The sequence below is a fragment of the Ambystoma mexicanum genome, chromosome 3p, assembly GCF_040938575.1.
Source record: "Ambystoma mexicanum isolate Mex_15411 chromosome 3p, UKY_AmexF1_1, whole genome shotgun sequence".
Lineage (NCBI taxonomy): Eukaryota > Metazoa > Chordata > Amphibia > Caudata > Ambystomatidae > Ambystoma > Ambystoma mexicanum.
This window is the reverse complement of record NC_090925.1, coordinates 50,168,760-50,191,627: the sequence shown is the minus strand read 5'-3', so window position 1 is coordinate 50,191,627 and position 22,868 is coordinate 50,168,760.

The window sequence follows — 22,868 nt, the reverse complement described above, 5'->3', positions numbered from 1 at the left end:
AAAAGACATTGTGGTGCAGCTCTGGTGAGAGATAGATCAAACATCGAATTTGAGGTTGTAGCAAGTGCAAGTCTACCATCTCACTAGCGGCATAATTTGTGGCGCTTATTGTCATGCTCGAGAATCATGCAGACCAGGAAGAGACGGTGTACAGTGACTCTGCATATGTGACGTCAACCGTACACGCAGGTAAGCAAATTGGAAAAGCAGTACAGGCTTATTAAGGCACTACAACTCCTAGTAGCCATAGAGATAATTAAATGTGCAGCACATACTAAACAAACTGACTTTATTTCTTGCGGAAGCGAAGCCGCAAACGTGGAGGCCAAAAGGGTTGCATATTCACCAGATATTTCAAGTTCTGATACTCCAGATGTAAAAGAGAAAGTAGTCACGATTATGATAGTGAATGAAGGGTTTAATCATTTACCAAGAACACAGTTAATGGAAATTCAGGGCAGTGCACCACCGGAAGAACAAGAATTATAGAAACAGGGGGGGGGGTGTTCCTTGTCCCCCTCAGAAGCTTTGTGGCGACAAAACAGCACTGGAAAGCCAGTGATGCTAGTAGCATTGAACAGCTGCACTACCCTGCACATGCAACTAGGGAAAGCCTTGCAGAAGCTATTGTGGAAGACTGGTTCATACTGAACCTGTTCGAACACGTTGCATTTTGTGTAGTAAATTGCATTGTATGTCAAAGGTTTACTGCTGGGCATACACTGTGAACAATTAGAGGAGTGATTCCTAGACCAAATGGTGTGTCCCTTCTCCAGATAGATCAAAGCAGGTCCTTGTACACACCCTGATACCACTTGCGCAGCAACGTTTTTAGTACGAGAAGTCTTCCCAAGATGGGGAGTGTGTGAGGTGCTGAGATCCGATAATGGGCCCCATTATGTTGATGAAGTATTTGAAGAGATTAGTCTATTATTGAATATTAGACATAAGCTTTCTTCTGCTTATCACCCACATGCAAACAAGATATGTGACAGACTCATCGGTCTTCTTAAAGAGAGGATTGCATAGCATAAGTTGAAACTGAAGGAGGGATGGCTATACTGCCTACCCCTGGCCTTATACGCATTAAGGAATCAACCTGGATCAGACCGCCAGCTCATACCCCACGAGCTAGTGACAGGGAGATGAATAAGAACACCTGTGTCTCCTCCATCGAGGAGCAGAAGTGATGCCCAGAAGACTGCAGAAATGTTAGGAAATTAGTTATGTGCGTATTTGATAGGTATGACCGCTAGTATCTCTGTCATTTCAGATCAACTCAAGCGCCAGAAGGGTTCAGTACCTACACTTTTTGATAAGGATGCAATATTGATTCAGAACTTTACTAGAAAGTGGCATGGGACTCACTTTGTTGGACCTTACATTGCAGAAGATATTACACCCTCAGCAGTAAAAGTACAAGGAAGAAGATCTTGGATCAATCTTAACGACATGAAGCAATACACTGGCGAGACCGCAGTACCCCTAACGATTGATTCGGAAGCAAGGCAAGAAGAAGAAGTTAAGCGGGTGCAGCCCCGATCGATGACGACGAAGAAGGATGATAAGGTTGCTGATTAAATAAATGCAAGTTTGCATTTGGACTGTGGCTCGCCCTGGACACTCTTTATAGATATTATAGCAGGAGTACAAACTCAGTCCTTGAGTCACAGGAATCTTTACAAACTGAACTTTAGAAAGTTGTTGACATATGTTTGAGTGCCAACATCTAATAAGAGAGTGGAAGCATGAACAATACGCAGATTCTTTTCATACAGCGCAATTGTTTGGTTAAGCTTATGATCTTGGCAGATGCCGACACCCATATGCTCTTACTCGCTGTTTTCATTTAATTCTTCGAGCTAACCCTGCTCTTGTTGGGCGCAGTGTCGACATATGCACTTTTATATTTCTGCATGATCCTAAAAATGGCAGTGCAATCAAGAGGCTGCTTATGGCGATAATTGAGCCGATCCTAAAGCTACCTGATCATTTAACAGAGTTGCCTCATTTAAAAGGTTTTTTCCTTCCTTAAAGCAGTATACAGGCACAATGAGAAAACTTGAGAGTGGTGCAGTTTTGGAAAATGAGCAAGCCCAAGAGATACCAGAATGGCACAAGTGGTGGGGGTTAATATGTTGGTTTGCAATACACACATGTACTATTATGCGTTGTGCTTCTTTGTTCCTTCTGATTTATTACTTTATTGATCCGAAGAAGGTAGAAGTCCCCTTGATTCTTGCCACCCCAGTGACTCAAGCAGAATTGCCTCTTACTGATAGACCAAAACATTGTGTTATCCCCAGAGAGCAGAGCTGCTTTAGAGTTATTTCCCTGGGCTGCAACCATTATGTTGGGAAGATACAAGAGAATCATAGGGGACGATGATAATGAAATACATTATTACTTAGACAGCACAGCATATTTGGGTAATAACATGTGGCATCAGAACATGAAAAAGGTGGGAGAGAGGACGTCCAAAGAGAGTTGTCATGTCTGTTCTCTCATACCTTATACCATGGGGACTTCTGAGTTATTCATAGCTAGAGAAGTAGCGATCCAGAAAGCTCATTCCTGACGCACCTTGCACTCTGCCAAGCAAGAGGACAGTTCCAAGGTTGAACAGCATCCTTGGTATGGGTGACTGAGAAGACATCTCCAAGAGAAGATAACTATGTACAAGACTTAAAGACAAGAGAGAAATCAGGGACAAGGAATCTAGTGATAAGATATGAACGGCCTGGAATAAACGAAGCAGGAATCCGAAGAGAAGAAAACAAGATGCTGAATTGCCATGGCAAGAATCAAGAAGAGATACAAAGATGTAAGGAAAGAGATCAGCTGCAAATCAAGGGAACAGTGCTGACTCCAGAAGGATGGGCTGAAGGCCTGATTGTGTGCAATGCAACAGCAATAATGGGATTGTATGAGCCAGTTATAGATACCGTAGAGACTGAATGCAAGCATCATTGGCCAAAGATTGCAAAGCTGTTGACATGGGTCGATGATAGAGGAGGACCTTTGCAGATCGTGCCTCTAGCTAGTGCAGTGCTGTGTTTCCGAAACAATGGCACGAGAAAAGTTGGAATGAATTAGCAGTGTGGTCGAAGCTGTCAAGCTGAAAGATGAAGAAATCAGAAAATACATCGAAGCAAGCATTCATGCACCTGTGGGAATGAAGTTCCTGTATCCAAAGAACCACAAGAAGTATTTGGGATGATGGATCTACTGTAGTCTGAGTGGACAATGTAGCCTTATGACCTGGAGTGTTGATGACCATGTAAAATCGGCAGGATCTTGTTACGTTTACGTGGCCCCTCCCGGAGCGTTTGGACCCTCTGGTTGATGGACACTGCTGGGGCGTGCGAGCTGGGGCTGTATGCTGGGACCACACCTGAAGCAAGGAAGTAGATGTTACTAGGTGAACTCTTAGATCCCCCTACTCCCCTGCCAACCCCTTTGGTTCACTGGTATTCCCAATGGGTTCTCAGCTCACCTGAGGTTTTATATTGGTGAGCTCTCCATCCTGCAGTCTCTCGCAGGGGCGCTATGCTCCAATGTCATTGTGATGCTGCACCAGTTACGTCACTGGTGCTCAAACCCAGTCCAGCTGCGGCTTGAGGGTGAACCTTGTTGCCTTTTATAAGGTAAATCTTGTTTTATGGGCCTTGGGCCTGGTTGAACAGTCTTTTCTGTTAAATGCTGGTGTCAATGGAACTGAGGTCCTGTGCCTTCCGGGCGATGCTACTGGCCGTTTTGTGCTGTGGAGTGGTAAGCGGGTAAGCTTTGCAGCAGGCGCTGCTTGCGAGATGCAAGCGTCACTGAAGGGGTGGCCATGAGCCACAAAGATCAGCTGTTTCTGTTCAAGGAACCGCTGCTCGCTGTATGCGTGGTGCTGTGAGCGCGTTGGCTCTGCTCTTTATATTTGAAGCTAACTGACTTGCCTTCTCCCTTTGTCTTGCAGGTGGATGCCCAGAAGCGGCAGCAGTATGCATGCTTAGACGTCGGCGTTGCTGAAGCTTCGGTTGCTGAGCCGTGAAGAGACGTGAGGAGCCGGTTGAGGGATAAAGTGCAGAGCGGCTGCTACGCGACATCGATGGTAAGTTTTAACTTTGTGTCTAAGTTGCTTCCAGAATGTTCACCTCTTTAACATTGATTTCTTTGCTTTACAGGTCAGAGGAGCGCCGATAAGCATCACGCTGCATCTTGCAGAATAACGCAAAGCACACCTGACTTGCTGAGCATGGCTTATATAGCCAGCCACTCCCAGCAAGAGGACAGCAGCTCATAACAATGTTCTTTGGTCCATTGCACCACCATCTTGTGGGAACCAGGAAGTCTCTTGTCCTCCTACCATACCTATGTCTCATGGTTATGAGATAGGCGCCAGACGCGGCGGGAATGAACCCAGCATGCTTTTCTTCCATGGAGCTTGGGTCTGCATGAACCATGAGCAAGGGAAGAACCAGGCAACTTATATATACAGCATGAGAGGGTGTGTGCTTGCGAGGTGGTGTTGGTGGCCATGCATGTTCTCCCCCCTAAGGCCCCCAGGGTGGGTTGTCAGGTCCAGGTTTAGTTGGATGGTTCTGATGAAACCTTTTAACTAATTGGGATGCATGGATACTGCTACTGGGCTCCCATGTTCTATCTTGTGGCTCGTACCTTTTCTAATCTACCAGGTAGTATAAAGTTTTGCGGACTATTCTGGAATCTAGGATGTCCTTGACCTCGTATTCCAGTTCACTTTCTACTGTTATTGGGGCTAGAGGTGCCTGAACGCAAGTGCCGGGTTGAACTGGTTTCAGTAAGGATATGTGAAAAACTGGATCTATCCACATATCGGAGGGCAGAGCTAGCCTCATCGCAACAGGGTTAACTACGGCCTTGATGGTATATAGACCCAAGTACTTGGGATGAAATGTTCAGGCCCCTTTCAAAGGAATGCGTTTAGTGGCCAGTCAAACTGCGTCCCCCACTTGATAGGCAGGGGCCTCTTTTCGGTACTGGTCTGCAAACCTCTTGTGCATTTCCTTAGCTAGCATCAGTTGTTCAGTTAACTCCTGAAATACTTGGGAAATGGTTGTGTGCAAAGTCTTTACCACTAGCATTTCTAGCTCTGCCGGATGGAGGTCTGCGGATGTCGCCGATATAGTACATAGAAAGGACTATGTCCAATATAGGCGTGGTTCGAATTGTTGTATACATACTCAGCTATCCACAACACATCTACCCACGTATTTTCTGTCTGATGAAGCATGCATCGCAGATATTGTTCTAATGTTTCATTAGTTTGTTGTGTTTGGCCATCGGTCTGGAGGTATAGGCTCATGGATAAACACATATCAATCTTTGCCAAGTCTATTCTGCATGCTTTTAGCCTGGGATCATCAGATCCTATTATGATTCCTCAAGTAGCAGCCCACTGATCATATTATGCACCCTCTTTGTCTCTTATTACCCAGCCCTGGCTTGCATCATCATAATCCTGCAGAGCTCCAGAATGAAGAAGACACTGGCACGAATTGTATCTCTTGCTGTGTGCAGAAGTGGAGAGGAAACCTGAAGTCCATGTTACCTTGCTTCCAAATCCTTATGCATTACCTTTATTCTGTAGGCTAGAGTTACATGTAGAGGCAGTCTGAGTACATTCTCAAGGGTAGGATTTTTTAAAAATTATTACTGTCAGTGTTGGAATGGATTCTCAGCTATTTAAATAATTGTTTGTATCTGTTTTGGTGATAAATTGCATATCCAAATGCATGCCACTCCCAGTTTCTGGAATCCAAGCACATTACTGTCACAAGGATAATACAAGCATGTGGACCCTAGGATCAAGAAGAGTGCCTTTAGGGGGCACACTAATTCTTTCCTGCCACCTCTACTCTAGACCAAATTATTGTCTTCCCTTAAATCTGTTGATAGCTACATGTCCCTGCTGCTCCCTGGTAAACACGCAAATACCTGGTTCTGTTAAATATTTCCTCAGTTAAACGGAGGCCCCACTTCATAGTGCCAAAAAGCTTTTTAGTGTAGATGCGACTTACAAATATGATTTATCAAAACCCGTCCTCAATATGTAGTAGAATTTTTAATAAAATCTTTGTGACACAAGATACTTGCCATCTAATACTTGCCTGGATAGTGTTAATCAAACACGCTATTACACAGTTCAACAGAACTTCATCAAGCTCAAACCATGTGTTGCTTGAAAATGCTTAATGTTATTTAATTCTTCACATGTGAATAAGCACTACAGGGTACTTGATGTGCGAAGAGCCCCAGATATTCCTTCTAAAGCAGGTGGGATCCAAGTGTGAAGGAATCAGCGAAGATCAAGTTTTAAGACATGCTCAGTCTTCAACCAAAGCCATTATCAGCTGCATTGGACGGCTCCCATTAAATCCTTGTCAATTTCTAATGGGTCTAGAATTGATGACCTTTCCTGGTGACTTCACAAACATACAGACCTTCTATATTTTCCAAGTTTAAAATGTGGCGAGGAAATACATCATTCCTCTTCATCCAATATTCAAAGGTCAGTCCCCAGCAGGAATGAAGCAGAGATGGCGTCTTGTGCATAGGTTACCAAACAAACACACATGCTTGATCTTCACTGGCTGCAAGCTCATTCTCTGGATTCAATCATAATCTAAATGCAGCGCCAGATGAAATCTGACTTTCCCAAGGAACTCGTGGTCTGTTGGGTTTGGCACTCATTGGTGTGCTGTAGAGTAATTGAGCATGATTGCTGGTTGATACAAAACAATTCCAATTTCATGGTGAGTAGAGTAATTGAAAACGCAGTCCACTCTAATGTTCAGCTTCAAATAACAAGCCCAGGGATTGGATTACAGAGGTTTGAGCTCAGTGTGCAAACAGCACTTTGCTTCATTTGCCCTGCAGAAGGGCCTCTTTGGTATGATATTAGGGGCACTCGGCACTCCTGTAATACTGAAGGCTCACCCACTCCCTGAATGCGGGCACATTCATGAGGTGGCCTTCCCTTTTGGCATGGCGATTATGTATGCAAATGAGGGAAACTGATTCTACACATTCTTGGTATTAATTATCAGCATTTCGCCCCCAAGAGGGGGGGTGTGTGCCCACCTTTAAGCCTCTGTTCGGAGTTGATGGAGTTGTGGCTGTCCTTGTTTTCAACATGGGGCCCAATCTCCGGGCTCTGCTTACTGCTTCCTGCAATGCGGCAGGTGGAGCCCATGCATATATTTATTAATTAGGCCCCTGAGGACCATCTACACTGTGCATGCACATGACGTGCAGCCTTTTCCAGTGCAAGGTACTGAGTAAGGTTATAGTCCGGTTTAGGACGATTTTCCCACATCAAAAGGTTTGTATGAACCTTTTGATCTAAAAATGCTACCACCAAAGGTTCGAACACCAAAAGTTCAAACCTTTGGTGGTAGCATTATAAGAAATAAACAGGGGCTGCTGGGGTATCCCCTGCATCACCCATCTCACTATACTTCATTTTATAGTGAGCGGGGGCTGCGGGGGAAACCCCTGCAGCCTTCCGTTTAAAAAAAAAAAGTAGGGGCGGCAGTGGTACGATTGGAAGAGGGGAAGTTTGAAGTGATTGTATAAAAGAGGTTGCCAGCCCACTTTTCTGGCACAAGCAGCTGAGTTAATGGCATTAATTGAAGCCCTACATACAGCCAGGGGAAGCGCAGTAACAATATACGCTGACTCAGCATATATGACTACAGTGCATGGGGGACTAGCACGATGGCGAAGGAGAGGATTCAGAAGGGCAGATGGGTCCCCTGTGTAGCACGCTGAGCTACTTGCAGAATTGATTGAGGCGTTAAAAGAGCCTACAGTTGTAGCGCTGGTAAAATGCCAGCGCCACACAAATAAGAGTGACGTCATCTCGCTAGGTAACGCGGCAGCGGAGGCCACCACGAAAGAAGCAGCCTACTTCACTAAAGAAATAGTAGGTGAATGTGTGTTGCAGAAACATGTGGAAGAAGAAGATGGGGAGAGATATAACTCCATGCCAGTTTCACAGATACTAGAACTGCAGCAGGATGCACCACCAGAGGAAAAAGAGCTATGGGGAAAGAGATGGTGTTTGGTGACAGAACAATACAGGTAAAGCAGTGATCCCAGCTAAATTACTAGATACATTCAAGCAACTCCACTTTCCAGCCCACAAAGCAAAACAAGATATCACTGCGGATATACAGCAATACTGGTTTGTGCCAGGGTTGAATGAGCAGATATCAAAAATGATAATAGAATGTACCACCTGCCAAACATATAATTCAGGAATGACATTAAGAACACTACAAGGAACACTGCCCCGGCCCATTGGTCCATTGCGTGAATTGCATATTGATTATGCAACATGGGAGAAAGGTGCAATGGATCACGATATGTGATAATGGTGGTCTGTCCCTTTTCATGGTGAGTGGAAGCAGGTCCCGGTTGCGAAACACACAGCAAACTTTTTAGTGAGGGATGAATTTCCCCGCTGGGGAATATGTGATGTAATACGCTCTGACAACGGAACACATTTCGTCAATGACCTATTCAAAGCAGTGACAACGACGTTGGGCATTCCCCACAATTTGTGCACCATTAACCTACCACCCGCAATCAAATGGAATTTTGGAAAAAATAAACAGCATTCTGAAAAGCATACTGTCCAAATTGTGTCACCCACTAAATAAAAATTGGGTGTATTGCCTGCCGTTGCTGCTGTTTGAATTGAGAAACCAGCCTAGTAAAGACCACCCTTTGTCCCTGCATGAAATAGTAACAGGAAGACGCATGCACACAGCATTCTCCCCTTTACGAAGACAATCTGATGCACACAGATGTGTAACAGTATTGGGGGAAGAATTTCAAGACTACTTGAAAAAACTGACGAGAGTGGCATGCATGATTGCAAAACAACTAGCTTCCCCTTCACACAAGAAAATGCAAGTGACACAATGACACCAGCCATGGATAGCCCCAGCTGCCAATTGATGCCAGGGGAGTTGGTATACGTGTGAATCTTCGTACGTCAGTAGAATGCTGCCAGGTTTCATGGACCATATGAAGTAATATATTGCACACCCACTACGGTAAAGGTAAAGGGCCTGAAATACTGGATCCATTTATCTGACGTGCACAAGGTGTACGATAATGTAAGATAAAACTAAGAAGAAGACAGGTTGGAAGGAGCAACACAGATGTGATAATAACCATAAGTGAAAAATAAAATACAGATGAAAGCAACTGCTACAGTAGGAAGAAATACAGATGAAAGGTGATTAGAAGTAAAAAGGACAAGAGTAAAAGAAAAACTAACTTGTAAATAATATAACTGTTGTAATATGAACACAGAGAAAAGGATGACGCAGTAATAGAACAATATTATTTTAGTGTCCATTTCCCTATTCCTCTCTGTCTCTCTCCCTCTCTATTTCTCTTTTTTCCCAAAGAGAATACAAATATATATGGTTTTAAGTATGTTTAACAATTATGATAGGAATAAGATGTATAAAAAGTAGAATGGAAAACAAAAGGTGATAAAACAAAAGTAGAATGAGAAATAATATTTATATGAATGTGTACTTAACCACCTTTTATATCTCACTCTGTAGGATCTCCCATGGCAAAGACAGGGGCCCCCAATGTCAACAACAGTAGTATACAAAGAGATAGGAACAGAGAAAATAGTTTAAGAGATTATTCTTATGAATGGGGACAATTTTGTTGTGCGATTATTTTCTTTTCCATGATGTTGGGCCTTGTGTTGTATTGGGCGATATCATTTATATCTATCGACATAAAGGAGGGGGAGGAGGGGTGAAATTAGTAAAACAAGGGACTCATCTCATATGGGATGGATTTAAATTGATTTGGGCACACAGGGTCCATAAAAATGACACACTCAATGAAAATTACACAATCAGCACCCCTGTATTAATTGATCCTATAGCCCATTATAATGACTCTGGGTTTAATATCCATAGGATGAATGACCCAGACCCTTCTGACTTTCCATGGTGGAACAATGAACTCTATACAAACACACAAGCTGCCTCAGTCACCAAGAGTATAAGAGATGCAAATGACAGAACTATAGAAAAATATGTTGCAATGTATAATGAGTGGGAAAAGGGGGGAGGTGGAATATTCCCAATTAGAAATGGGGCAAAAAGAAAAATACCAGACGGCCTATGGGGGAATAGAAGAAGGAAAAGGGGGCGGGGCGGACAAAATATGATGAATACCATGGGCTAGGGTTGGATACAATAGAAGATCCACAGTATCCACACCAGTCTAACAAATGATATGCATACACGAGCACAACAGCAAAGCAGACCACAAATGAGAGTTGTTATGTATGCTCATTAATACCCCACGCCTCAGGTACACCCATGGAGCTGTTGCCACAAGCGTCACCTATTGAAGAGGCCCAATGTCTCCTTCATCTCGTATTCTGCAGAATAAAAAACACTTTTTAAGCACACACGGTTTCATTTGAAATGCTACAGGATGAGAAGACGTGCTACAACAAAGCAAGGGGTGATCTGCCTGAAAGAGCCTTTTCTCATAATCAAAGGAACATTATTCTCAGACAATAAATGGCAAGAAGAGCACATAACATGCAAAGCAGAAGCGCTGAAAGGACTGTCAGATGAAAAATTGCAGTGAATGCAGAGGACATGCACCCCGATATGGACACACCATATTACAAAACTCACGTGGATCACAGCCCTCTAAAAACCATTGAAGCTACAGACAGAAATTCTGTATGAGTTGTGCTTCTATGGAGAAGGAAGAACACATCTGGGCACAAACAAGAACTGTAGTAAAACTCTCATCATCCCAGATATGAAAAAAGGTGCAGCTGCATTAATGGGCACTTACTGGATTTGCGACAAACAGGCATACTTGCACCTTCCCCAGTCTTGGAGGGGCACGTGCGCCTTGGCAACACTGCATTCCAATCTAATTGTAATACCTGAAAGCCACATGCAAGGGGGCTGTCCACAAAAAAGTATCCTGAGCCCCTACCAACGGCTGCAGAACATCCCACCTATGTCCTCTCTGAAGAACAGCTGCAGAGCACAATCTCTCGAAAAAGAAGATCCTCAAATTATTATTTCCAAGTCATCCTCCCAACTTTTGGCACAAATTCCTGATCGATTTAGGCTGTTCACATACCCTGTGACGTTTTTCGCATTCCTCGTTCCAAGCATTCAGGCACAAGCAAATGCAAAATGGCCCCAGATCACTCGTTGGGAGCTGATCCAACTGGCCAATGACACAGAAAAGGGGTTCAACGTGATAAAGGTGGAGCTGAGGGCCCTGCGGCTGATGACGATGCAGAACAGTTATGTCCTAGACCTGTTGACAGCAATGGAGGGAGGTGTTTGCTGAAAAATCAGAGCGCATGTTGCACGTTCGTACCTTCTGCAGAGGTGGACAATGGAACATTGTCTCATATTATAGCAGTGGTGCACAGCCTTGGAAAGCATATGAAAGAAGAAGGAGGGGTACAGCCCAGTACTTGGCTCAACGACATGTTTTCATGGGTCCCATCTTGACTCGGAATGACTGTCAAGCTGTTGATACCTATCATCGTCTTTTTCCTTTTACATTTTTGTGTGTGCAAATTAGGACTCAAGTGTTGCGCAAATGCAGTACCAAGCAGTGCCATGATGATGGTGACAATGGGCCGTGCAGCAGGAGTGGTACAGAGCCGACATGATGCACAAGTTCAAACAGGAAACGACTCTGAGCAAAAATATAGAATGACCGCTATATATAATACTGGGTACATTGTAGACCTGCTAAACCACACAACCATAAAGGAGCCCCGTATATTAGAATGGTATGATGAAGTTTGGGTGGACCTGGAAGGGGATGGGGGCTGTATTTATATGACGTGCACCCCTGATGAATATGCACGGGCAGGGGAAGCCTGAGGGTGGTATGTAGGGCCTGGATGCCGTGAAAGGGGACCCCAGCCTGTTATGAATCATTAGCTGAAGAAGCAGAATGCAGAAGGCTGGGAGAGTTATAATATTTGTTACTTAAGTAACCAAAGGGGGGAATGTAAGGAAGGAAGTGACTTTTTCAAACCCCCTCCCCTATATTCCAGTCCAACTATACAGAATACGCTTGCACCGAGGCTGACCATGTACCACTGCATGTGCAACTCATATAGGTACCCAACTATGACTCCATTTTGTATTAGGCCTAGGCGGGCCCATAGGAACACCAAACTGCAGGTTGACGCCTCTCCTCATCAGCGTCCGCGCACGGAGAGGAAGCCAATGCCCCTCCGCCGCCTCTCTGGTGTCTCTGTGACTGTCCTGTTCTCACGGAAGACTGGGCGTGAAAAGCTACAAACTAAACACTTTATCTCATGCCTTCCTCCTTACATCACTGCCCTGTGAATGACTTGGCCAGGGCCTGGTCTGGAAAAAATCATCCATCTCCACAAACCTGCCTCTGTACCCGCAGACCTTACTCGGAAGACATATTACTCACACAACCCCTAACCTCGCATCTTTTTTTGATGTAACAGATGAATGTTCACAACTGTGTGCCATTCAGATTCACCCCTATCACTAATCCTGCGTGTGACCATATATCCTACCTTGTACTAAAACATAATAAAGCAGCCTTCATGAGATCTAAATGAATACTTGATAAATGTGTTAACTGACTGATTTTAGTAGATAAGATATTTGGGCCCATGTGCCCCTGCTTCACGGTTCAGGTCAACTGTGTCAACATGATATATGCATATGTACAATGTCAGAAGAGCCATGTGACATGATGTAAATTACGTGGCCTAAAGGGCGGCAATAACTGAAATGTGCCTTGTAGTAAATCGGACATTGCTAGGTTTGTATAATATAATGTATACAAAGGTACAACCCCAGCTTGAACCAAACCCCTCACATTTCCTATGCAGGAACGGTGCATGCAGAACCCATTCAAGATCCATTTTGTGTATTTCCAATTCCATTGTCTTTACCAGACCATTTTCTAGCAACTACCAGGCCTCCTCTACCCGCAGCAGCGCTGTGCACAACGAGCACTGATGACCCCCACCTTTTTCCCCTCATGCGCCTGTGCTGCCTAAGCTCCTGTCTCACGGATTTCTCGATGTTACAAATGTATCCTTTTATCCTTCCACTGGGTCCGTGCTCCCCATGCCCCCTGTAAGAAACGATTCCTACACCTTTCACCTGGTCAATGACTTGAAGTGAACTAATTAAAGTGTACAGGTGAAATATATGGTTTTCTCTCTAAATGTCAAGATGTAGCGGATGATCATTTATTGCATACTCTGAAGCAATGTGTAGATTAGATAGTTAGCACCAGCCACCTCACCCAGAAACAACATGACCTTCACATCGCACCGACCAGCCCAGCTGATTCACGTGATGTCCGACCTCCCGCCAAGTCGCCATCCAATCACATGGAACCGGCCTATAAACATCTATACTGCGCCTGCTGCCCCATCAATCAAAATGTAATGTTTGTAATGTATGTATTCCGTCATCAATGATGCTGTAACCCTTTAAAATGTACTGACAGTGTATGGTTTGGAATAGCGCTCTCGGAGTAAGCAGAGTCCCCTGCATGCCCTCTCTTATCTAGATAAACTTGACCTCTTAACTTCACCCGCACTTGGTCTTGGTCTCATTCCCTACTGGGGTGTGTACATTATTGACTCTCATGGGGAGTTTGTGGTGCATTTTGGGGGACTGCTCACTTTCATTGGCCTCTGTAATACCTGAGGCAATCCAGCGGGATATAGATGCTTTGGAAGCTGGTTTAACTAACAGGTCTCCAAATGTAAGAAAGAGCTGTGAGAAGCTTCTTTGTTCACTCGTTCTATCGAGGTAAAACTTCAGTGCCCGCCTGTTATCCAGGTTATGTACCTCTCTTGGAATCAGATGCCGTATTAGGGGAAAAGAGAGGCAAGGAGATTGATTGGTTCAAATGAAAATCAGTAACCGCCTTAGGCAGGAAAGAAGGATGAGTGTGAATCACAACCTTATCGCTGTGGAAAATGAGGAATGGATGTTCCACTGAGAGACCTTGGAGCTCGCTTACTCGCCTTGCTGATGTTATTGTGATGAGAAAAGCAACCTTCCAAGAGAGGTACTTAAGATAGGTAGTGGCCATGGGTTCAAATGGCATATAACATAATGCAGTGAGAACTACATTTAGATCCCATTTGGGATGAGGAGTCTGCACCAGCGGGAAGAGATGAAGAAGATCGCAAAATGCCTTTTGATTACTGGATTAGTCAATGAGAAAGAACAGCTGTCTCTGGACAGGTAGGACGCAATGGAGGATAGATAAGTCCTACATGACAGAACATGAATGCCAGAAGCTGACAGGTGAGACACAAAGGATAGAACGTGTTGACCGAAGCATGCCTGCGATCGAGCTGTTTAGCTCAACACCAATGGCAAAAACAGTGCCATTTCCTCCTGTACTGGGCCCTTGTGGAAGGTTTCCTGGCCGCTTGGATAATTCACATGTTGTCTTTGGACAGATTGGACTGCACTAAAGATCTAAACTCAGGTACACGGCCGCCAAGCTGAACGATTACGGGGAGGGGTGCCACAGCTGGTGAACCAACTGATGCTTTAGTTCCGATAAACCAGAATCTGGCTGGCCCCAAGGAGCCATGAACAGGAGAGTGCAATCTGATTTGGTCCTGAGCTTGCAGAGTGACTGATGAATCAGTGGCAATGGAGGGAAGGCATAAGCTTTCATGTTGTCCCACTGAATCTCGAGGGCATCCCCCAGGGAGGACGCTCCGAGCCCATCCCTGGACGCATAAAGAGGACGTATCTTTTTTGAAGAAGTTGCAAAGAGGTCCACCTCTGGAGTGCCCCAATGATGGAATCTGTTGGAGAGGACATTGCTGTTCATTTCCCACATGTAACTGGCTGCTGACTGACGACTGAGTGAATCTGCAGTCACATTGCTGTGACCTGGGATGTGTGGCTCAGATAGAGGGCCAAGGGTCCCTAGGAGGGAGGAAAGAAGAGTGTGGTCATAGCATGAGAGGGGGGTGGTGACCGGATTAGAGATAGGGATATCACCAGAGATGAGGGCATCAAGAGTGTGACCGGCAGAGTGAGTCAGGCAGGAAGGAAGAATAGCGAGAGAGAGAGGGAGTCACAGATCTGAGAAGTGGATGATTCAAGAGAGTCATAGTGGATGTTGAAGTCAACAAGAAGGAGGAATTTAAAGAAGAGGTTGAAAGGAATGAGGCAAGTTCAGTCCATTCAGAGAGAAAGATGAGGATAGGGCCAAGGGAGTCTGTAGATAGTGGCGAGGGTGAAAGAGAGAGTAGGCAAACCCCAAGCCTACAGACGAGGCATTCAAAAGAGGAGTAGGATTGAGTAGGAATGATGGAATCAAGGAACCACTCAGGGAGGATCAAGGCCGCTCCACTTCCAGGCCTGTTGGGTATGGGTTTGGAGAGTATTTTGCAGCCCTCAGGCTGGAGAGTGTAAAGAACAGTGACAGAGCTGGCATTGAACCATGTCTCGATAAAATCAAGGACGTCGACATCAAGGTCTTCGAGAAGGAGACAGATGTCAGAGGAGTGTTTGCCAGCAGAGCGAGAATTCAGAGTAGCTAGGTGAAGCTGGTTATCACCTTTGAAGTTTTTCCGAGGGTGTGTTCTGGAGTGTGGTACTCCCATAGGTGGTGGTGGTGGAGAGGTGAGGGGAGAGGAAGCAGGGGTGGCAGGAGAAGGGAGGAAGTTTATGAGAGAAGGCAGGCACCGGTCGAGAAGTAGAAGAGTAGATTGTGACTCTTTTGCCATGATAGTGCTGTTGTGATAGACATTAATGATACATCTAGAGGATGAGAAGTAGTGCCACCATTATGGGTCGAGGAAGAGAAAGAAGAAAGAGTGGAGACCAGATGGGGGGGCCCGTAGGTCAGTAGAGGGGACAGTGAAGAGGATCTCTGTAATAGTCAGTCTGGAAGTGGCATTAACGTAAGTGTCTGCAATAAGTAGGCCTGGATTAGAGAGTATTACAGCTTTCTTTCAGCTTTTTTCTTCCAGACATCGTGAGAGAGCTAGGATAAGTGATAGAATAGCAGTTAGAATAGATAGGAGAGATGGAGAGTGCCATGAGGGTAGGTGGGAGAGAGTGTTAAGCAGGCATGCTGCACAGTGCACAGGAATTCATCAAGTGGCCTAGCAGCAGGTAGGCACAGAGTAGGAGGTGTGAAATGGAAGATAATCAGTGCACAGGACAAAAAAGCACACCTAGGTTTGAAATTGCCAAAAAGCACTAATACAGCACAAAATTCAGGATGCAGTAATTTGAAAAGCACACTTAGACTTGAATTTGCCAAAAACCCACTAATACAGCAAACCTATGAAGGTTGCATGTGATTTAAAAAGCACACCTAGATTTGCACTGTGATTTAAAAAGCAGACCTAGATTCGAATTTGCCAAAAGGTACTAATACAGCACAAAATTGAGCTAGACGATATTAAAGGTGCTCTTAAGAGTAATTATGGGTTTGGCACTAGCAGGCAACAGAAAGAAAGCTATATGCGAATTTTAGCCAGATACACATATCAAGGAGGCAGCAGATACAGGTTGCAGTCAGGCTGTGGGGCAAGGGATGCAGGATTCAGCAGGCAATCAAGTCAAGTGTTGTAGACCAGGAACAGGTGATCCGGGGATGCTTACCAGTACAATGTAGTAGAACATTTATCATGGTCCAGAGTTGCAGGGGTACAGTAAGTTTGGACATTCTGTAGCGTGGGCCAGGGGAAAGATGCAGGATCGCTCCCTCCAGCACCGGCCAGGGCCAGACAGGGGCCTTTGTGTGGGCGTTTGCGCTGAGGGCCAGGTCTCACCTGCCGGCTCTCAACAGGCCAGAAGAAACCAGCAGTGGCCAATCAGGCATAGACATTCAGGGCATCATGGCAACGATCTTTGAGTGAAGAAGTGCGGCCATCTTCAAGCAGGAAGCACACATTGCATGCAATGATCTTATGCAAAGTGCTCCATGTGATTTTGGAAATTCAGGCACTAAATGGATTTAAATAGCACTATGAACATAGCGGTCTTCTGCCAGAGTGATGGATATTGCACACAAAGCTTTCCGTGCACGTTTCCGTTACCTCGTGGATAAGGTTCGGCAGGCCTCAGGGATCCATGCTGCTGTTGCTGTCAGGTGAGAGCAGGGACAGCCTGCGACTACCACCCAAGAACAGCAGGAGAAAATATGTCAATGGAAGTTTAATGAAAGTCAGAAATTAGCATGTTCAGTGGAAAAAAACATGATTTTCATGTCAAGGAACAGAACAGGGATATGGGGCTTAGTTCTGGTCAGGGGCCAAGTGTTTGGTAGGTTTGAAATGATATAACTGTTTACTAGGCACTGTGGTTCCCTCGGGAGCTAATGGAGAGCAATGACCTTATAGGATGTGATGTTGCACAGTGAGTGCTGACCCCTTTCCGTTCAGTCTGCAGAGCCTTTCTGTGTGCCAGGCCCATATTTGGCTCTATTGGATGCAGAAAGTGCCACAGTTGCTAGGAGCATCATTGGTGAGATCGAGCACCCATGTCAGCTCTTGTCTGTACCTGCACTTTGCTACTATGATGCAGATCATTGTCATGCCCCATTCTCTCCTGAGCTCTGAGTATGTCACCAAAAATCACAGGCAAGTGAAACCACAAAAATGGCAGACCTCTTGGAGACACACGTAGGCTTGCTTGTGTCTCTCTGGGAGGCTCCCAATTCTTTAGTGGGCAGACGGCTCTTCAGAGTTTTCGTTGCATACTAAAAGGCTTCTATCTAGTGAGGAATGTAGCTCTCAGCTTTTATAGTTATTTTCTCTGACAGTAGCCACCCCCACCCCATTGAGAACACAAAATAATTATTTTTCACAGTGTTATAATAAAGTGCTTCTGTGATTGAAAGTGCTATAAATAGCTACGTATAAAGGTGGATGCAAATGTAATCTCTGCAAAGTGGAAGTTGGGCATTTCATTGGAGATAAACTGAAACAATAAATGGAGAGGTGCTTATTCTGTAGTGTCGGGGAGGGTCTGCTAACACACATAAACAGAGGACACCACTGTGACCCCCTTTTAACCCACGCCATGCCATACTAGGTGCCCTGAATCTGCCTCTTTACAGTTCTGGTGACATCTACTGCTCTATCCCCCTCTAGACATCATATTATCACTTTCTCTACACCCCATGGTGTCCCCAATCTCTTGCTTTCAGTGACTGGTTTAGCAGATTGTGTCATCACATAGCAGGTATTGGCTTAGATTAATTCCAAGAGGTTGTACCCAAGACCTTCAGGAATCCACATACTGCCACGTTAGCATTTACAGCCATGTCTCCTATTTGTTTCCACTATTAGCTTGCTCTTACCATGCTTGACAAGTGGTTAATTCCCTGTCCTGATGTTGGTGTACAATATCTATGAAATTTTCTTTTCATTAATCTGCATTGATTTGTGTTGATCTGGCCTTAGCTGGGGAAATGTATGCCTCACAAATCCCTTTAAACGTGTATTCCCATTATGATTGCAGCGGTAATGAATAAACAAAGTACATGAAGTGTGATCACAGGCTGGATAGTGCCTGGGCACGGCTATTTGCATCAGTCAAATGAGCTCTGTCAGGGTCATGATGTACAATATTATCTCCTGCCTTTCTCAGACAGTTCAGAAGAGGTAGAAAGGCAAACAGACAGGCTAAAATGATGGCACCCACTGATATAGCCATGCTTGTCCTTCACGTGATCTCCTTGGTGGCCGGGCTGATGGGACACATGTTCATCCTTAAAGTGAGTTTCTTTGAAAGGATCCATGGCAGCCATGACCTGAGGCCCTTTGACCTCATCCTCTCCAGTCTTGCATCATCAGACATTGGTCTTCTGTGTGTTTTCTTTGTAGTTCAAATAAGTCGATTTTTCTTTGTAGAATTGCTCTCGCTGGACAATGCCTGGACTGGATTCAGGTTCACTTTGCTTTGCCTTCACTGTTGCAGCCTCTGGTTCACCACCTGGTTCTGCCTCTACTGCCTGGTGAAAATGGTTATCTTCACTAATCCGTTCTTAGTGCGGTTGGTAAAGATCTTCCTGGAGAACGTCTGCTGGCTGCTTCTAATAACTGCTCTTATTTCACTGGCCACCTGTCTTCCATTAGTCGTTACTTTGGATTTTCATACTGGAGCCATCGGTCTGGCAAATACTTCAATTTCCACTCAATCAAATGCTTCCCTCAATGTTTCAATGACAAACGTGAATACAACAAACCATGTGAGAAATCAGTACTTGGTGTACCCTCTCAATATATTGCCAAACTTTGCAATATTCCTCTTTTCGGCTGTAGCAATCCTAATCACCCTCTGCAGACACATGAAGCGGATGGAGCAGAGTGGCAACGGCTTCAGGAGCCCCAGTCTAGGAGCTCACTCTGGAGCTGTGAAAACTATAACAGCTCTTCTCATCTTGTATTCTGTATTCGCTTTGGCTTGGCTCACCAGATCCTATTGTGGGTCCGCAGATAATAGCCCATTGATGTTATTATGTGTCCTCATTATCTCTTATTTCCCAGCCTTCAACTCCATCATCTTAATCCTGCGGGTCTCCAGAATGAAGAAGACACTGGCGGGAATCTGTTCTCTTGCTGCGTGTAGAAGTGGAGAGGAAACCTGAGGTCCTGTTTTCTTGCTTCCAAATCCTAAATGCATTACCATTAATCCATAGGCTCGAGTTACATGTAGAGCCAGTCTGAGTACATTCTCAAGGGTAGGAATGTGTTTAATGTCACTGTCAGAGTTTGAATGGTTTCTCAGCTATTTGTAGAAGTGTTTGGATCTGTTTTGGTGATAAATGACACATCCAAATGCAAGTCAGTCCCTGTTTCTGGAATCCAAGCACATTATTGTCACCAGGATAATACATGCATGTGGAGCCTCGGATCAGGAAGAGACCTTTTAGGGTGCACGTATATTCTTTCCTACCACCTCTACTCTAGAACACATGATTGTCTTCTCTTAAATCCATTGATGCATGTCCCCGTTAGTCCCTGGTAAACACGTGAAGACCTGGGTATGCTGTGAAGACCTGGCTCTGTTAAGAATCTCCTCAGTTAACAGCAGCCGACTTCATATTGTCAAGAAGCTTCTTGGTGTAGATGCGAGTTACAGAAATGATTTAACATAACATGTCCTTAAGTATGTAATAGCAAATCTTAATAAAATCTCAATGTCACTTTTGAAAAATATTGCATGTGCTACTTGCCTTGATAGTGTTCATTTAAAATATGCATGCATGCACACAACCTATTGATCTCGTCAGACCTCGCTATTGCACGGTGCTAGTGTTATTGTATTCTTCATGTAGGAAAAGGTACTACAGGGTACTTGAGGTGCGAAGAGCCTCATATATTCCTTCTAAAGCAGGTGGAATCCCCAGTGTGAAGAAATCAGGGAAGATGAGTCTTTAAGCCATGCTCAGTCTTCAACCAAAGGCATTATCAGCTGCACTGGACTGTTCCCATGAAATCCATGTGAGTTTCTAATGGGTCTGGAATTGATACAGACTTTCTCCATTTTCCGAGGGTAAAATGTGGAGAGGAATGACAGCATTCCTCTTCATCCAATATTCAAATGTCAGACCCTGCACCAAGAAACAAAGATGGTGTCTTGTACATATTTTACCAAAGACACACACATGCTTGATCTGCACTGGCTGCAAGCATATTTTCTGGATTCATACTTAATATAAATGCAGTGCCTTTTGAAACCCGACTTTTCCAAGCAAATCATGGTCTGTAGGGTTTGGCACTCATCTGTGTGGTGTAGTTGACATGATTTTAGAATAATTGAGCTGGATTGCTGGTCAATACTGAGCAATTCCAATTTCACGGTGAGGGGAGTATTTGAAAACACAGTCCACTCTAATGTTCAGCTTCAAAGAAGAAGCCCAGGGATTGCATTACAGAGGTTTGAGCTCAGTGCACAGACAACATTCTGCTTCATTTGCCCTGCAGAAGGACCTCTTTGGTTTTATAGAAGGTGCCACTAGGCCCTCCTGTAATACTGAAGAGGTGCCCTGCTCCTGAGTGCAGGCACATTAATGATGTGGCATTCCCTCAGTTGCATGGGGCATATATATGCAAATGAGGGAAACTGATTCTACAATTTCTTGACCTCCTTCCTGTGGGACCGACCATCCCAGGTCCAACTTGGGTCCTTTCTCTCCACCACCTCGATTTCCACATGAGGTGTTCCCCAGGGCTCTATCCTCTCAAACTGGATCTTCAATGTATATCTGCCCCCGACCCCTGGCCCACCTGATCTCTACTTTCTCCTCTAACCTTCAGTGTTATGCATATGACACATACCTCTCTTTCAGGCTACTCTCAGCCTTCTCTCCCTCCTCACTCATTCCTGACTGACTATCAGTTCAGGGATGGTGCACCTCTAATGACCTCTGCCTTAATGCCAGTATGACAGAGATTCCTGTAACGCTCACCTGATTCCCGCAGAGGCGCCGGTCTTGACTGGGTGAATGCCGTGTCTTCAAAGGTGATGTGTAACACAAGGTTGGCTCTTTGGGCTGGACCTCTGTGCACTGTATGTCTGACTTGAAGAGTAAGATGTCTGCAGATAGAAAATATGGGATTAATGAACTGGGGTTATTGGGTGCCTCTCTCCTCTTCCCTTTCTCTTCTCCTGTAGAACCTCAAAGGTTAACGCCCTCACCTTAGGTAAGTGAACGCCGAGCTCTCCATCTGCCTCGGGGCAGGGTGCCGTAACCAGTTTCTTCACTGGATAAGGGTGCAGGCCTCTTGACCTCAGAGGACTGCTGTCCGTCGTTAACTGCACGAACGGTAAGTTCTGGGCACTTCAAATGTCTTAAAAGTCTTTTGTAATGATATCTCTTGTTTTGCAGGGTTCCGGCGATGGTGGATGGCGGGCTGATGAGAGTTGAGGATCGAACCCGCGTGAGGAATAGAAGCGCCTGGAAGCACGTAAGTAAGCGCTTGTAGCCTGCTTCACGATGCGCACTAACTGTCCCTTTTATCTTGCAGGTACAAGTTCGGAGCTTTAGAGAAGCTGAAGGGTGCTGGAATACCCACTGGATTCGGCGTGGGAAGGAGTAATGGCACGTGACTAATAAAGTTGCCCAATGTCTTTAAACGCACCTTCTTTTGTCTTTCAGATGCGGGATGCAGCGCCGAAGGCCTCCGGAGCGTGCGAAGAGCTGGTAAGCTTTTGTCTTTCAGATGCCGGAATGCAGTGCGAAGACCTCCGGAGCATGCGAAGAGTAGGTAAGCCTTTGTCTTTCAGATGCCGGAATGCAGCGCGAGGCGTTGGTGACAGCCGATGGACCAGGTAAGAGATGCGCTGCCACTGAAGACCGTAGTGCTAACCTGTTCTTTCTTTGTCTTTACAGGTGCTGCTGAAGACTGGATTCCAGGATGGTAAGCCTTTGTTCCCTTAGGCCCAGGATCAGAAGCAGAAGACACGATGAGCGTTCTGCTGCAGAGAATGCAGAATAACGCAAAGCAAGATTCATCCATCGGGTGTGGTTTAAATAGCCTCCTGTAGTGCTTAGGTGTCTCCTTCCACAGCCACGCCTAGGTAAGAAAAGAGTTCCTGCTTTCCAGAAGAGTTCCAGTGTTCTGAACCTAGGGAGTGGCTCCTGCCCCACCCAACAGGAAAAGTAGTCCCAAACAGAAGAGGATCAGGGGTTCAACTGGCAGGTAAGTAAGCAGCATGGTCTGCTGCAGGTAAGTCCACCCAAGCATTATGAGCCCGGCGCTTCCAGCGCTGGGACTGGGCATCTTTATGAGCCTGGTGCCA